Source organism: Rhea pennata, chromosome 4 (assembly GCF_028389875.1).
Source record: "Rhea pennata isolate bPtePen1 chromosome 4, bPtePen1.pri, whole genome shotgun sequence".
In the NCBI taxonomy this organism is placed as follows: Eukaryota; Metazoa; Chordata; class Aves; order Rheiformes; family Rheidae; genus Rhea; species Rhea pennata.
In genome coordinates, this window is record NC_084666.1 from 44,109,224 (window position 1) to 44,127,544 (window position 18,321).

Consider the following 18,321-nt stretch of genomic DNA (forward strand, 5'->3'; position numbering starts at 1 on the left):
AATTGAAACTTACGCTTCAGCAAGGTCTTAAAAATAACTTATTGTTTTAAAGAAAAGTACAAAGAACTCTACGAAATATTATTTGTATTTCCCCAAACAGACCATACTTATCAAAGACACTTACCGTCTCTATTTGCGTACACTTCGTTGCCTTGGGGTAGCTGGTCCTGTTTCTTCCCACCGAGACTAACGTGAAGTAATGTCCACGTTGAAAAGGACCAACACTTTATGAGTTTCTGCTAAGGGGATGATTGAATTCCTTCTCTCTGCTGAAGAAAAGCTTTCCGTTCCAAAGAAGGGTCATGAAAGGAATTATTAGTCATAAATATTTCCCTGTTTCAACTATTCTTTTTGTCAGACCTGCTCTATGGGAAGGAAAGGGCTGCAGGGGATGTGTGAGCGTACAGGAAAGAAGGGGAAGCCAAAGGAAACCCTTTATACACACCAGCACCCTCGCATTTCTCTGATGAGGTTTAAAAGAAGAAATCATAGCTTAGCTGTGGGGTTATTATGCTTGTTCTGTACAGCTACTGAACAGCAGAAAACAGACAATACAGCCATGAAAGGTAAGAAATGTAAATTCAGACAAATCTGTTCCATCTGCAGATTATTAGATACATCACATGTTAGCACTCTCCTGAGTTTTGTATTGACTAGTGCCATAGCCTTCACTTAAAATCAAATGAAAACAAGATGATTGCCATCAGGACATCTCTTTTAATTGAATCTACCTGTAAGGGGCCCACAGAAAATGCACTTAACTCAAAAAAACTACAGGACAAGAGCTACAGTGCTTGTTTTTTTTTTCTGCTGGACAAAAAAATAACTGTGGAGGAGTGATTAGGACAGTCCCTAAAGACTCCTTCTCCACATTCCTTGTCACTGAAAATAAACTGCTTTTATTTCTGCACCAATCTCTCACTAACCACTTAGTAATTCAGAAGAAACAAACACTCAACAAATTCAATCGAGATACCTGTCTGAGATTTGTGGACGCTGGAACAGCCGAGTTTGCACACATTTCTGCGTCTCTGAGGTACTGGTCTCACACTGATTAATCCATAAAGTTTGCATTAATCAACATTTCTCCAACTATATGCTGGCAGCAACTAATACTGAAAAAGCTATACTAGAATTTAGGAAAGCTCGAATAAGGAATAGCTCACGTGGAATTCACATGTGAGGTCCTCACCCAGGCCAGCCTGCTGATTTCAAATTCTACTTGCAGATATGTGAACCAAACTCTGTACGTTGAGTACAGGGGGAAATTCTTTTAACAATGGTTGGAAAAAATTCCTAAAGATGAAAGAGCCAAACATTTCATTTTCAAGTATTTTCACTGCAACTAGCTCCTAAATAAAGTGCATATTCTCTTACAGAAAATGTATTGAAATAGGTCACGATAAGCAGTAACAGATTGGTGAGACGTGTTCACTGGCTCTCACTTGGATAGCTCTCTGCTCATTTTAGGGAAGTCAGAGACCCTGTTTGGAGAGAGAGATCTACTACTGCATCATAAAACACAGGATCTTGCTCTGCACCAGCTAGCAGCCAAATTTCCCTTAGTCACTCTCCCCCTCAATAAATCCAAACTGTGGCTTTCACCTTGTGCTTTTGATCAGTCGATCACAACTAAACCCAACAGCTATGTCAGGGACACTGCCTATTTAACTTAACACACCTAAAACACACAACATAGAGGTCCCTCTCCAGAGTTACAATCATGGACAAGGTTCATTTTTAACAAACAGATAAACAAACAGACAATTCTGTCTTCCAGAATTTGGGGAGTTTAAAAAAAAATATGTAAAATTACAAATTAACTATTTTACACCAAATCAAATCTGTATTTATTTTTGTGCCAAGCAAAAATGCCAAATTAGAATAAAATCAGATCAATAATCATGTAAGAGCTGGAGGTGCAGAATGGTGAGCTCCTCATCATCAAACTCTCCAGCTGGCGGCTTGATATGCTTGTATCTAGATAGGCATCTACTGCCCTTACAGATGGGAAAGGGCTTTCAGCTTGGCCTCCAGCTAACCTTCCTCAGTGGGTCTCTTGCTGGTCTCCTATCATATCAGCCAACTGGCTCCACAAGCAAGAGAGATACCCTAAGGGCTTCTCAAACAGCCCTAGATGCTTACACATAGGTACCGGTGCCTGATTCTGCAATACTGTGATGGGATATTCAGCTACTGCACAAGTGACCTGCCATAACCAAGGTGTCTCAAAGTGGCTCTGAATAATCCGTCCTTGGGAGCCAGGAACTGTGAGCTGTTCAGATGGTTAATTTTTCTCTTAGTGACTGGGATAAATGAAATGTTCTCACTCATGCTGAATTCTTTGACTGAAAACCATACAAACTATTACACATTGCCTTAGGCAAGCTGGAGTCTGTTTAAGTCTTCATAGGAGCCTTTGTATTCTAAAAACACAACTACAGACTCAAGCACCTTATTGCTCAATTTAAATATAAAGGTTTTTTTAAATCAAATTGTTTATTTTAACAAGTCTATTGAGAAGCAGATTCAGAAAAATCCGTATCAATTCATGCAATAGAAGTTCACGCTGGTCATAAATTAATAGTTTTATTAAGGGAAGCAGAGCTGGATTTTAATACACAAGGGTGCTGAGGTGTTTGTGGAATGGAAATGATAAAACTTTAATGTCTCACTGGTGGAAAAGCATACTGCACTGAAAATATAAGATGTCTCTCTCAGTTACTTAATTTTTGTAGTATGAAGCCTTTTCCCCAAAAAATCTTTTAAAAAAAAAAGAAAAGAGAGAGAGAGAGAGAGAGAGAGAGAGAGAGAGACATAACAGTGATCCAGTCTTCTACTGGCATTTTGCTATTGACATCAATCCGGTATATTATTACGCAGCTACCTAAATGTTAACAGGATAAAATAAATCTCTCTGTGTTGCTACACAAGATACTTCTTCAGCACAAGCTCCAAGTTTCTTTCCAACTCAGTGACCTTTTCCAGGGGATTCTGGAAAGAGGTCATTTTCAAAGCAGGGAACTTGTCTGACTATGAATTATCTTGCTGTAAATTGGGAATAAGCTCGCTTTTCCCTTTTGCAAAATGTTTTCAAATCTACCAGTAACAAGATAGGCTTTTGGAAGAGTTTGCTCCTTTCAGGAATGCTGAAGGTGCTCAGCCCCAACGCAGCAGTGCAACAGCTTGAACAGACTCAGCCTCTTGCACTTATTTTTAACTTATTAAAATTTTCTTATTAGCATATAATTCACAAGTAGCTACCTATCTATCTATATATATATATAGGGAGAGATTGTTTATGTTGAATACTTTAAAAAGACTAACTTGGTTTCGATCAGCCTCTCATCTTTAGCTGTTTATTGCCTTTGTTTTGATTCCAGAGATATTGAGCACAGAATTGCTCAGCTATCATTAAGGTATAGATTCAGCTTATTTTATCTTCAGTATATTTTGTTCTAATGAGGGATGCTGGAAAGTCTCTAACATTGCAGAAATCTTACCTTGCTAAGGACCGTGTACCTGAAAAAACAGACCATTTTGAATTTTAGAAGTCTGTCTGATATATTGGGTGAACTTACAACTGTCGTGCTATCTTCACTCTCTTTTCCTCTGCACTTTGGTGTAGGGAAATCAAAGATAAAATTGGTGACAGGGCTAGAATAAAACTACGTACTGCATCAGAAAATATTCTCAAATGAGAATAAAACTTTGGGAAAGTTAGGGAACCTGTGTTGCTGTAGATGTGACCTTTCCGTTTGGAAAAAGAGATAAGTGAAGGCTGAAAAGAAATTGCACAAATTCCAGCTTCTTGAGAAGCACCAACTAAATAGCATACCCTGCCTGAGTCTAGCCTATGCTGACTAAAAATGACGGTTTAAAAATTGCATGTATTTTAATATAGGAAGTAACAACATCTTCATGGAGATACTACAAATACAAGCGTAACTGGACTAGATGATCTCCAGAGGTCCCCTCCAGCCCTTCTGGTTCTGCGATAAGACCCACAAAAGCCTGAGCTTTCTAGTTAAATATTATTTTTAAAAAGCTTATATAGCTACACCATGGAAAAGGAATCATTACCCTGATCTGAGGAGGCCTTAAAATGCTGTATGATTGAAAGCAAGAGTTTCAAAGTATTCCAGCTGACAAAACAAGTGAAAGGTATGTGCAACTAAAGAGTTAAATCATACAAAATACAGAGGAGCCACTGCAAATGCATGGGTAGACCTTACTTTGAGCGGTCACAGCTGTCAGCCATAGGACTGCAGAGAAATGTAAAATTGTCAGTCAGAGACTGCAGAGAATTGTTTATTTTGCTCAATAAACCATTTTATATGCATGGTATCACACACTACAGGCTATGCGCATTCATCAGCTAGCACTCTCACAACTTTCACAAAGCAATTTAACAGGATGCTGCCAACTTGAAATATTAAGAATCTAGGGTTTTTTTCCCCCCTTAAATGTGATTTAAAAAAAAACCACTTTCTAATGTTACACCTGCTCCTGTCTTTTTTTATTTTTTCTGATTTTGTAATCATATTTACAAAGCAAGGAAAGTTTTTCACCTTCCTGTTGCTGCGTGAAAGATGCACTCATTACAAAACTGGTTGCATAAACAAAAAGAGTAAACTAAAAAGGACTGTTCTCTTATTTCATATTTTTATTTGTAATAAAAAGGCATTATTTGCAGCAATTATAGCTAAATATTTAGAAAGAATAGGGGCTTCTTCACATGTGTTCTTTAAGCAACCTTGTCTGCTGACCTGGGGGGCAGACAAATGCCTCGGGAACACAGCTGAAGTGTCTGTAATGCTCTCCACTTGGATGCCTTTGCTTCAGCTGAACGTGCCTAACAAAAATGATCTAAAAGTGTATAATTTTCAAAAATCACGTGCTAATAATCAGATGGTGTAACCTCAAGCAGCTGTTGCAGGACATAGAAAAAGGTGGCTGGATATTTGGCCTCAGAAAGAAAGAAAGAAAAGGGGGGGGGCATACTAATTCTATGAAAATTACATGTCCCATAGGACTGAAAGGCAGGATGAGCTCTGACATTGCAGGTAATTGCACTCGGTGTGTAAGAGATCAATTCAATCTACCAAACAAATCTCCATGAACAGCATCTGTAGGATTTTATAAGAATTTCTTGCCTAGCCACATTCCCTACAGGATCAACTTTGTTGGAAATGAAGGAAATAAGAAACTCAGCATGCCATTTCCTAACTCTATACAACAAAGTAAAGTAATTACAAATTAAAAGATCAAATATACCAAGTATTCCCTGTGACAATTAGCAGAATTGAACACACAAATGCCAGAAAATCGAGGTAGCAATCAAAACCTCTGTTGATTAACACTGAGCTCCTTCAGCAATGAAACTGGGACAATGTGCAGCATAACATAACACTTCCTTTTGATTCCATTAGTCTAAGAACGGCCATAAGTTTAATGAATTTCCCAAGTTACAATAAAAAAGTTTATTTCTTTAAATATATCAAAAGTATTTGGAATAAGTCATTCCAAGAAATTACAGCTGAAAACTATGTCCAAGACAATATATTTTTTGTAAAAACTAGTCTTTGGGGTGATTGATGCTTTCAGCAAGTATTCTGTTATTTACTTTATTATTATTATTATTACTACTATTATAATTACTATAATTGCCATTCTTTTGGCTATGGGCTGCAATATTCAGATCAGCTCAGAATCATCTTTCACATCCAGCTAACATAGAAATTTTCCTAAAAATTTCATGGATATCAACAGCACTCATGACTGAACATACTACAGGTGTTCTCGAGCTTTACAACAACCAGCCACCTGGTCAGCTGTTCCACCACTATCTGCCCTTCAAATTTCATTTGCATAAGGATCAAGTGACATGTTTGTGAAAACATAGCAGTTGACAAATTGGAGAAATCTTAGCAGTTTTTTTCCTGGCCACTGCCCCCCTCGCCCCAGTGACCCGTCCTCGTGGGACAGCCCTCTCCTGCTGCCCCCTCACACCGGCTCTCCCAGGATCACATCTGGAGCAGAAGACAGCACCGCTATATATGACCTCACACTCCTCCTTGACAGTTGTGACTGTAAACTTAACAGGATGTATTCTGTAAGTATAAAATGATCAAGGCTTTGCTTCTGCAATCTCAAAAGCAGCCATCTTTTGCAAAACCAGATCCCCATATGTTTACTGTTAGAGAGAACATCGGGTATCACTACTTGATCTTTGCTTCTCTAGAATTGCCTGAAAATATAAACCAAATTGCAAGTGATGCCAGAACATTCATTTCACAGACGTCTTTATGATGTTTGAAAATGAAATTATTGATCTTTCTATTCATCTCTGTTTACTGTAATTTAAAAGCATAATTTTTTCTCTGCTTAATACAATAGCTCCAGCCAGAACATGTATTTGGTTAAGTCTAGCTAAACATTAACTTAAATAGAAAATGTGAGCTACAGTTAACAAATACTTTGAATTCATGAGATAATGAATAATAACATAATAAATACTTTTCTGTTTAACAAACTGTTATCAAATCTGTCTCCCTCACATTCCTTATCATTATTCACTCAGAAAATCATAGTGTACCCATCTCTCACATTTAATGGTTAAATGAGTTCTTTATGGTTTTACTTTTCATAATCACCTCAAAAATATCACCACATTGAAACTTCAAAGACGATGGAAATAGAGGGAAAATTAATGTGCAAGAGGTTTCTCTGGATTGTATCATGTAACTGTAACCTCTAACGTCTTCATGAATCTTATTAGGATAAAAAATGAAACCTTGCTTGAACAGCGTCATCTTCAATTTCTGAATCTAGTAGTCAGGTTCATCACAGGCCCTGTAATTTATCTTACTCACCATCTGCTCTTTCCTGAGTTTCTTTACTGATCTTTTCCCATTCTCCTCAGAAAATTCCCAGATGTAGCCTTCCTTTCTCCAGCTTGGATTACTCTACCTCCAAGGGGACCTAAAGTATTAAGCATAATAATCAATCATCTCATCTGCACCTAGTGAGGGAAAAAATAATATATATATTATTCAGCTGAGATCTATGTTAAATTTTATGTGATTTCCTGTCACTTACTTTCTGATTACTTGTTTACTGGGCCTTTGTCAGATGTCCTGTATTTATAGCCACTATAAACGGTGACTATAAATATATATATGTAGTCACTATACATACGATAGTCACTAGGAGTATCAATGCTAACCTAGTTCTTAAGGCAGATATAAAATAAAACTTATGTCTGACATTTATTTATACATAATGCTAACATTTATGGTATATCACTACAGTATTCTTTTTGGGCTACTTTCTCTTAAATCAACATTACAAAATGCAGATGGATGGGAGTACTTTTAACCTAATTTGTTCTGTGTACTTTTTCCCTAAACTAAATATATGTTGCTGCAGACAATCTTCAGAATGGAATTAAAAAATATACTATATAGTTCATTCCACTGTAGCAAGTGCTAAAATCTGAAGATAAGATATTCCCTAGTCTTGTGATTTGTGAAAACAGTACATCATTTCTGACATATATAATGTCATCAACACAATGTTTCCTGCACAGAATCTGTGTTATCATCATTCTACCCAGATCTAGCAAAGAGAAAAATCTTTAGCTAATCTGACTTTATTCCCCAAAACCAGAAATACATCAATAAATACAGCTGTCATACTAGGATGTTCTAGCATAATTCAAATAAAAAGTCCTCAAGTTTCTCCTGAAATATTGTATTATCTTTACAGATTTGACCAGAGTAAGCATTTAAATTATTCCTCACTTTTTCACTGCAGCATTCACAAGCAGTCTTTTTATGCTCAGAAACGTTTTAGGATATGGTCCTACATTGTAATTTCTCCCACACCGAAGTAATTTTAAGGAAACACCTGCTCTCCCCCGGCACAAGTCATGCACCCACCTTTACGTAACGAGACCATTTAATGCAGCGGCTTGTTTGTTGTTGCTTAAATGAGATTTTTTTTTTCTGGGGTGTGACTCCGCAAAGACTCACAGCGGCACAGCGAAGGGACTGCTGGGCTGCGGCGGGAGGGAAGGTGACGCCTTTCACGGGGAACCCCGAGATGCGCTGCACCAGGAATGGGATCAACCAGGAATGGTCCTTCAGGGATTTGTTGACTACAGTATACCAGACAAGCATATAAAATCAAGGTGGAGGCAACTTTATATCCTATTTAGATTGTCCACTAGGCAAGGTGCCAAACAAAACAAAACAAGCAATGTAAAATGAGAACAGGAATATATCCAGGAGTGACTGACCCCCAAGCAGTTGTGGGGCGGAGGGGAGGAAGGAGGGGAATTGCGCAGTCATAAGACCACATAAAATGCACTGAAGCGGCTGTTGCCAGTGAGGAGGAGAAGGAAGAGGAAAAAACAGACTTTAATTCCTCCTCAATAAACGTTGGCATCATCCTTGCAATATAGATATGCCTAAAGTGATTTTTAAATGATCAGTCTAGTTTGGCAGCACTATGCTCAGTGTGCGCTAAATTATCCTGCTTCTCAGCCTGTATGATAGGAGATGTACCTGAAAGGCTTAAACACACATAATTTTAAATATATTTCAGTTAAATGTGAAATATGACATGGTTTAAATCAAGCTTGACAGACTTCTAAACCACACTATTGTAAGGTACCGGCCAAAATCCTACACGTCCAGTTATGATAGATCAGCTGGCAACCAAAAAAATCTCTAGAGGAAAATACTTAATTTAATATACAGTCTTTTAGTATTAATTTACAACAGACAGATTCAAGAGCCTTTTCTGTGTTTTTTCCATATCCATACTGTCAACTGAATTCTCTGTAACTGCAGAGAAGAAAAGTATTGCCAATTAGCCTGACTACTTTTGCACCCTGCTCTCTCACCTAGACTCTCATCTTAATGTTAGCATAGCAATTTCAAGACTCAAAACATAATATAAATGCTGAAGAAGAATATAAGGGTTGCATTTTCCTTTACATAACAATATTTTCGGTGCTTTATTCATTGGACAGAATTGTCCCACAAATAACCAGATCTCTTTAGCGGCACTGTTTCTTTTGCATATCACAACACCAAACCAAACTATTTATTGTAACAGAAGGATCTATGGAAAATAGGCATTCATTTTGCACTGAAACTTCATTTTGCCTGCAGCAAAGCCGTAGCATAGCTGAAGGTCCACTGATGCCCACTGTGGTAGCTAGGAAGTTAACATGCACAGGCACTTTTGAATGAAAATTACTGAGAAATTCAAATAGTGAACTCAAAATGCAACATGCACTTGAGACAAGCTTTGCAGAGATTCTGTCCATTAGCTACTAAAAGAAAGATAGGAAAATAGATAGGTAAATAGACAGACAGATAGACAGAGACTTGGTTTATGTTCTTTCACAAATCCAGAAGGGATACATCTGTGTCTCTGCTGTCATAAAATGTAGGATACATACAGCAAGGCCATGACCAGATGCAAATCTGCTAATTGCCTGGGTGTGCTTGAGTCTGGCCAGCAGTTAACTGATGTCAAACAAAATACAATTAAATTAACTTGGGATTATTATCATTATTTGCTTATTGCTTATTATGGGGTTTCTTTTTTCTCCTTGTATTAAGGTGATAGTGTATAGAGCAAAGGATCTCATATATAGTTATACTGTTTCACCAGTAACATAATCAGTTTATAATAATAGAAATGGGTTGGGAAGATTGTTCTTGCAACATTGATTTTAGACAATGTATGAGGACTTTAAGCTAGATCTAAGATTCAGCTTTAGATTTAATGACATGACTTCATAAGATCTGCTCCATTTGGGTGAACTCAGCAGAAGGGGCACTCTGCCTGTGAAAGCTGAACACAAGTGCTTTCTGGAAAATCAGGAAGAAAATCAGAAGACAGTAATTGGTCCAGAAAAGTATAATCCTAATGTTACAGTGCTTATCCTAAAAATCTAAGAGGATTTTAATTTTATCTAATTCAGAACTCTATCCTTTTTTTTTTTTTTTAATAACCATTCATTTTTGACAGCCTGAAAAACACCAGTGAAAAGAGAGATGTTACACCAAGTTGTTGATTTTGCCTTGCTACTAAGTAAGGAATAACAAGCAATGAAGGGACAGGAACACAGATTGCTGCCAAACTATTTTAAAGGAATCAAAGCAGGAAACTACTGGCCACCAATCATCAGTTTTGCTGAACTCTCAAATGAGAAAGAAGAAAATACTTCTTAATGCAAACATTAAGTACCCAATTATTGATGTTGAGGGGAATATTGTCAAAACTCAGACTCAAATTTTAGCAAAGTATCTAAAGCTAGTTTTAAGTAGACGAGTCCATTACATGTCAACTTAAGTTCTGAAATACACTCTAATAAATATATTCCAATAAATAGATATATTTTTGTTCTTCACTGTGCTGAAACCAAAGCCTTTCAAATATTATTGCAATATTCCCTGTGTATTTTCCACATAGAAGAATTCAGATTTAAGGTTTGTTTTGGTTTTATTTAGTATTTCTCTTCCTTCTCTGCCTTTCTTTTTGTCCTCTGCAAAAGAACCCTAAAAACTCAGAAATACCCAAACATCATCAGAATTAACCTGTCCCCTTAAAACAGCATATTCTGAAGACAATAAGTGTATTTAGGAACATTTCAACCAACTCTCTAATATCTTTGTTTTTCACTGCTACGTACCTGTGTTTGATGTAAGTGTACACAAGGAAAGAACAAAATAACTAAGTAGACTAATGAGCACTTAAATAAATTAAAGCAGGATTAAGAAGCATCTCTTCAAATTTTCGTTGGAAAGTTGTATGGTGGAAAGCCATTTCTGAGAGGATTCTTATTCAGATCTCTTCTCATAAGCCTTAGCTTAAGTGTACAGGGGATTGTTATTTCACTTAAATAAGTTCACCTATCCATAAAGAAGCATATAATAATATGATGACACTTGCTATAAAGAAGTGTCATCCTTTATTTAGTTGGGGGACAAAATTACGAAGGTACAAGCTCATGAGCACACAAGCTGTTGAATAGGTTGGCCTGAGATACAGCCAGCTCCAAGGTAAGGTCAGGTTAGCAAAACACCTGTGAGTGAGATCTAATGAACATTTTTAAGCAACATAGACTCTTTCTGTCTATATTCCCATAAAGAAACTATGGCTTTGGCCTGTAAGTGAGCTCGGCATAAGCAGACTGCTGGAGGACTCTGGTGCTCACAGGGACATCAGCTGCCGGTGTGCAGACAGCTCCCCTATGAGATTCACACTGGCACTCTTATTCCTCCTCCGAAAACCTCCTACACAGCAAAGCAGCATGATTATAACTCACAGTCTTTGAAACACAAATGTAGCCTCATAAGAACAGTGCAAAATAACCCAGTACTAATCAAAATGAGCAAGTTTTACAGAAATTTCTTGAAGATCTTATGAAATTGATTAAAGAATCATATCTATCTCAATATGATGCTTTTCAGAGCATTTAAAATTGCATTTAAGATCCACAAAGATTTATAGTGAAACCTGGTTGACAGCCTAAGCTTTTCTGAAATTGTTGTCTTTGTACCTATATCAAAGCAATGGGCTACCATTATCTGCATATATTTCTCATTTTTCTGCATAAGTATGTGAGAAAAGGGTGCAAGAGGCAGCTACACCTGTTTCTGCTGGTAATGATAGAGGGCTTAGTTTACAGATTTTACATTTACAGATGGAAGTATTTGGGACACATCTTTGACAGTATTTGCTCGGTCTTGGGAAAACTCCATCTAGCCAGAGACAACCTTATGAAATCAAAGCTTGAATACAAAATTAGAGAGGCCCCTGAAAACGGTAATTACCTTAAAAAGGGGGGAAAAATCTTTTCATAGTGAAGCTGCTGTCACTCTGTGGCTTTCTTTACCAAAAAGATTTCATTAATATTATTTTTATGCATCATTTTTGGTAACCAAAATTGTATATCAGCTCCTGTTTTTTCCATTACTATCAGGGAAAAGAATCATGATGGTTGATTAACTAATGGCAATTACATAATCGTTCATTTAACCAGCTTCTGAAAACTGCTTCTTCTATGAGATTCAGAATCTACTAGTGCTCATATTTGTGATGTAGTGTGATAGCACCAAGCTGAAAGCAGAAGATAAGAAATAATATTACATGGTATGCATTTATTCCCAGAACTTACTTTTAAATGTATAGCTGCATGATTTAACACTATGATAATCTCATTGCTATTAATGCAGCAATCCCAGTTGTGGTATCTCAATTTATGAGACTTACTCATTCACATCCATCAAGCTGCTAAGTCTTTCATCACTATAATATTTTCTAAAAGAGATGTATTCAGAGTCACTTTAATTTTTAATGTCAAAACGTATTGTATAGGAAACCTCTCCCAAAAACATTGTTTACGTCTCAGTAAGTCTAAAATTGTTTATTTGCTCTACATTTTTACATTGCTTGACCCAATACACAAAAGATTTCCACTGATATGTTCAGCTTTCAAGCTATTTGGACCCAATATTCTTCCTATTGATGAGCTGTTAGTGGTATTACTCCTAGCCATGCAGAACATACAGTTGAATATATATTATATATATTATAAAATTCATTTATGCTGTTATCTAGAATATCAAACTGAGGGTATTCAGAATGACATGTGCTTTGCTCATGATAAGTTTTCTTTTTTGTGAGAACCTCATGGAACCTGTACAACTTAAAGCTGTGCTTCTTACTTCTAACACACACTATCAAGGCTGATGATATATACCCAAATTTGTAAAGCATTTAAGCACATGCTTTTCTTTGTGTATGCACAAAAGCATTTTGCTAGGTTGGAATTAAAGACATTCATAAAAGTGTAAACATTCTCCAAGTGAGATGTAAGCAGCTTAATGAGTGCTCTACTAAAACACAGTCAACATAAGCACATGCTAAAAGTAATGGATTTAAGCACGTTGTTAAATCAGAGCCTGAATTAAAATTGCAGGGCCAATTTCCATCTCCTCAACATTACGATTAATACAGTCAACCAGCAAGGACTTGCTAGAGGATGTATAATATCTTTATTAGCATCATTTAGTGTGGTCCATTGCTCGTGCTCAGGTGACTGAAGCAGCCATTGTGCTAATCAGAACATCACACACATGATCCCGGCACTGAGCCCAAACAGGTGTGCAAACACCTTTAAGGTAATTTGTTTTATCATGCAGCAACACCAGCATGGAAAACATGCGAAAATGTAAAGAAAACACATTGTGAAGTCATTGATCTCTGGAGAAAGGAAGATCTAATGTGGACCCACAGATGTTACCACTGATCACACCTAAGAAACAGCTACCCACTTGGCTTTCCAGTAACCAGAACAGAATGGGACCTGGCCAAAGCAAGATTGCCAGCTCCAGGGTTTTCTGAATGTGTTCTCGTGTTCTATTAGCAAGTCTTATCCAAGCAGAGTTCACACACATGTGCAGTCCACTTGGCACATCCTGAGTGCTTAAACTTCCCATGTATATCCTACACAGCCCTTCAGCTGCATGTGTGCAATAGAGCCACTGGGAACAAGCCATCAGCTATGCCCCCTCTGTCACAGGAAACCACACGTAGGAGACTTGACGGTTCACAGTATATACACTGCATAATGCATTTGTCCATATTTCCAGGACTAACTGAATTACAACTATGTACATCCTGTTGCATCCTGAGTGTTTAGGATTTCAGGATATATCAAAATGGTTTGAAAACTAAACAAAGCATAGACTGTAAGTAAGAAAGCCTCTGTTTACAGAGAAAGGGACAGAGCAGGTGTAGTGGATGCGAAGAAATAATGACTCTCTGCCATCTAGAGGCAATTCAGGTATTTCCTTTCTTATCCTCTTATAAAAGCTACCTTAGTCCATCCACTCAAAATGCAGATATCCTATACTGAGTTTTTTAAAAAGGAGCTTAATCTCAAATTTGTTAAGCAAGCAAGGAAGTAAATCAACTCTTTATAGAAAAGGGAAGTGGGTTAACCATCAGTTAAATATCCAGGTCCTTGTACTCCTGAGAACGTCTGTCTTACATAAACTCAAGGCTGATTTTCTGCAATTCAGAAAGGGTTTAAGATGCTTTCAGAGGCAATGAAAATGTATGGCACATGTAAGTATGTATACATTAGAGTATGAGGAGAGGAAAAAAAAAAACTTGAAGAGCAGTACCTGCTTTGATTAAACAGATCAACCTGAAAACTACAACTGCATTGGCAATATAAATGCAGTTGGACAGTAAAAAACAGCATATATAAAATTTCCACTTGTCTCCCCTACACATGTTTGTTTTTATCATTATACTTCAGCAAATAAAATTAAAATATTCCAACTAGGTCTTCAGAAATTTTTTACTAACTCTTGCTCCACTTAAATGCTTGCTGGCTTACTTAGAGTTGAAACATTGCATTAAGAAAGCAATTTAAACAAACAGCTATGAAGCAACTCCAGACATGTTTAACATTTATTGCTTTTATTACCACTCATTCTGCAGGCAATAAATATTTTCCATCTTTGCCTATGAAGTTTTACACAGACTAAGTTAAATTTGTCTTATATCAATGTAAAATAATCGCCACAAAGAGTGTTGCTTAAAGTAGAGATTCCCAAAGTGCATATGTATACCACCAATCCAAAGCACTTCCAAGTGCTTTGTTGATGGCAGCAACTAATGTCCCTAAGAGGTAATTCAACCCAGCTGTGTTGGTGATGCCTCTGCACACCTGGAACCACTGGCAAGAAGGGCTTACCCTACAGTCAAGTCACCCAATATAGAGAGAAGAGGTAAAGGGATGGACATAGGGATGACAGGTTTGCAGCACCAAGGATATAATATTGGTCATGAGATTGAAGTCTCTGTAAGAAGCCTGTAGTCTTAAAACTGTTTGAAAGTTGTACACATTGGGGAAGAACAATATCTAGGCTCTAGACTACCTGTGTATTAGCTGGATTTTTGGTTTGTGTATATCAAAAGGGAATGATTTGGCAGAGCAAGGATGACAAAGCTTGCTGAGAGTTTTGACAGAAGAAGGTGGCAGATTGAAAGCAGTTCCTTCCACCATCTGCACACTTCTGTTCCAATTTGTACTGGCTCCTGCAATATGAAGCTCTTTACACACAATGCAGGAGGCAGTAAAATATCCTGTCTTCGTTTATTTTCATAACTTGCATTAGCATTATCATTTTGACTGAAATTTTCCATGCCAGGTGTCTACACAGACGGCTGGATTTGGGGAGGGTTTTTTTTTGTTTTTTAAATTTCAGCCATCCTGTTTAGGTGTAACTAAACAAACAATTTTGTAAACACTTCAAAGGGACCAGGGGAGGTGCAACAAAAACAAGTATTAGTATGACTGTTACACTAATAAATTCTAGTACCTCTTATAATTTAAGAAAGATCTTTATATTTGCTAGGGAGTCACCATTCTCCACCTTTCAAAAGACTGAAGTTCATGCATATTTGGCCAGGCTCTACATCCATGGAAAAAACAGTCTCTTGCATGCGTTCAGCAGAGATTTTCAAAGAGCGTAATAGCTAAGTTGTCTAAAGAGCCTGTCTAGAATGATTGTGGGCCTCATAGCTCCTGCAAACCAAACAGTCCTCTTTGGACATGCTTCAATGAATTAATGCAGGATTTTCCCTAAAAATGTCACAGAGACTATTCAGAAGACACTGGAACTGATCAAGCATAGAATTACTAAGGAGGGCATTTTGAAGCATCTCAGTAATCTCATTTATCCCCAGCCTCTTTTTCAAACTGCTTACAAACTCCTGAGAGAATCAATGGAGGTTCCTCTGTTTATTTTAATCCCACCTACAGGATGTTGAGAACAAGGAAAAACCTGCAGTAATTTTCAGAGACCAAATTTTGTTTCTACCCACACAGCCATTACCTGTGGGCAAGATGGAGAGAGCTCAGATTTGTAGATACGCATTTGCAGACCCATGAGCTGCATCCACTCCAAATGTGACATAAAGCTGCTCCTTTTTAGTGCCCAGGCAACGCAGAAGATGTGGATGCAGCCCAGCTCATGTTCTATTCAAAGGCAGAGAAGAAATACAAAGCAGAATGTGGAGCCTCCAAGAGAAAGCAGCTAAGCACAAGGCAGGAATGATGGTTGTGGCTGAAGTGCAGCCACTTTGCGATCATTCTTGAATACAATCCAACTCTGTTGCTGGTTAGGAATACCCAGACTGTGTGACACTGGTGGAAAATGCCCTCCTCATAAAATCTGTATTTTTCACAGTGTTAAAAATATCTGAGAAACTGTCGTTTTTCCACTAGAACTTGGAGTGACAGACACATTGCTGTTGTCAGGCGGACTGTATTCAGATTTACCACTGCCTTCACGAGGGCCTCTGAGTATTCTGGATCTCTGCTCTCCTTACCAAATATCTCCAGTAACGTGAGCCTAGCCACCAGCAAGATTGGAACCAAGGTTTTGCTCATCTTCTTACCCTCCCCAAGAGTTAACGAGGAAGAAATGAGACTTGGTGCACCTACTGCATACTTTTTCAGCAACTGAACTTCACTTTTTGCCTGAAAAAGACAATTCAGTTGACAATAACTTTCTGGATGAGCAGTCCAGCAACAAAGGAGGTCTCTCAGGGAAACATGAGATGCATGCCTCTTTCGAAAACCTGAGGCCCAGAAGACTGACCAGATAGCTACAGAGAAGGAGGAAAGGCGGGAGGAGGGGGGAAAAAAAAAAGCCCATGACATGAAAGCCATGACACTGAAATTCAGCTAGGAAAAATTTTGGATAAAGCAGCAGGCAGAAAAAATGCTCTGAACTGTGAAAAAGGAAATTATTTTTCACTGTTTGGTTCACACTGTGTTCAGGGAAACGGTGTTTTTTCTTCTTTCTTTTAAATGATCAGGATTGCATGAAAGAAATATGATTCCATTATCAGTTTATTCTCCTATTGGGAAGAAGTCATAAGCCTCCCTAAAATTGACTGTTTGGGTCAAAGTATGAGGTTATTATATTCTATCACATAGACAACACTTGCATCGTAAAGAGAAAATTCAATTGCAGTATTATCTGTTTACCAATATATCTTAATGCTACCGGGTATTATCATCAACTTTTCCTCCTGGAGCTTACCTTCTGCATCAAAGTTAACATACCTAATTGCACACCACCACTTTATACAAGATTTTAAAGACTGAACTCAACCGAAACTGCTTCTGTGGTAGTGCTAGAATAGACACTTAACATCCAATCACTGGAAAAGTTATTCTGTTCTGTAAGAGTGTTTCTCAAATTCTTTGAGAAGACTGTGTGGTTTGTTGGTTTGTTTCCCTATTACCCTGAGCTGGCACCAGTTCAAAGTCTCCGGAGGTGAGGAGAGAAAATTTAGCCATAATTCCTAAGTATTTATACTTACTCTCTTCCCTCCCTTCGGAGGAACTGAGCTGCTGCCAGCCATTAGAGGTGGTTACCTGTTCTTCCATTACATTAGGCATTAAGGAGGCTCTTTCTCACCCTCTTCCTCCTCAAAGCCCACCAGCAGTTCCACAGGACTGGGTGACACTAAGAGCTAGCAGCCCACTCTCCCCAACAGGCACCGATCCCGCTGCTTCCTCCCTCCTTCGCACCACCCAAACTACTGCGCACTCCTATCAGCCCTGGCATTTGTTGGGCCTGCCCGTAAGTGAATTTAAAGCTTTACCCCAGCAGAAAACCGGCTCCAAAAGAGAGGGATTGTTTTCTGCTAGCTTACGGAGCTCCGTCGCCTCGCAGAAGTGTCTGGCAGGCACTAAGGCTGGCACGGGGGAAGCGCATGACTGCAGAGCCAAGAATAAGCGAAGAGAAAAGAAGGCAGGAGCTGAGAAGCAGAATGAAAGATTATCTTTTAAATAAGGCTAGGCTTAAGAGCATCGCCAGATTTAGACCCGAAATCTATAGGCCTCACATGACCCCTTTCCTACAACAGCATTTCCTAATGAAGCAGTAACAGGAGTCACGCGCCTTTATCTCATCCCAGCAGCATCTGTCTGACTGCCAGACACAGTTAACTGACGGGAAAGTTTTTGCTCATTCTTCTGGCATTCTTTCCAAAGATATGACAATATTTCACAGAGTAATACTTTCTCTGTGACTCAGTACACTTCAGAGAAACAGCAAGATAACATGAATTTCACTTCTTATCTGTATGGATCATGAGGTTGTTTTAATTCATACAGTTACAGAAAAATCAGTCATGCTAACCCAGATGCCACGGAACTGCCAAGACAAAGGAAAAATTCCCAAGAAATTTTTATAGATATGA

At 38.0% G+C, this 18,321-nt stretch overlaps 1 long non-coding RNA gene across 6 annotated transcripts in view; it reads right to left on the reverse strand.

The window, feature by feature from the left end:
* LOC134139430 (uncharacterized) overlaps positions 1-17,782 on the reverse strand; it is an 82,719-nt gene extending 64,937 nt beyond the window's left edge. For all 6 annotated transcript variants that reach the window (XR_009958149.1, XR_009958147.1, XR_009958151.1 and 3 more), the window contains exons 1-2: positions 17,722-17,782; positions 6,876-6,984 (exon numbers count right to left, since the gene is read on the reverse strand). This is a non-coding gene — a long non-coding RNA (uncharacterized LOC134139430). The remainder of the gene's footprint in view (positions 1-6,875; positions 6,985-17,721) is intronic.
* Positions 17,783-18,321: the final 539 nt, after the last annotated feature.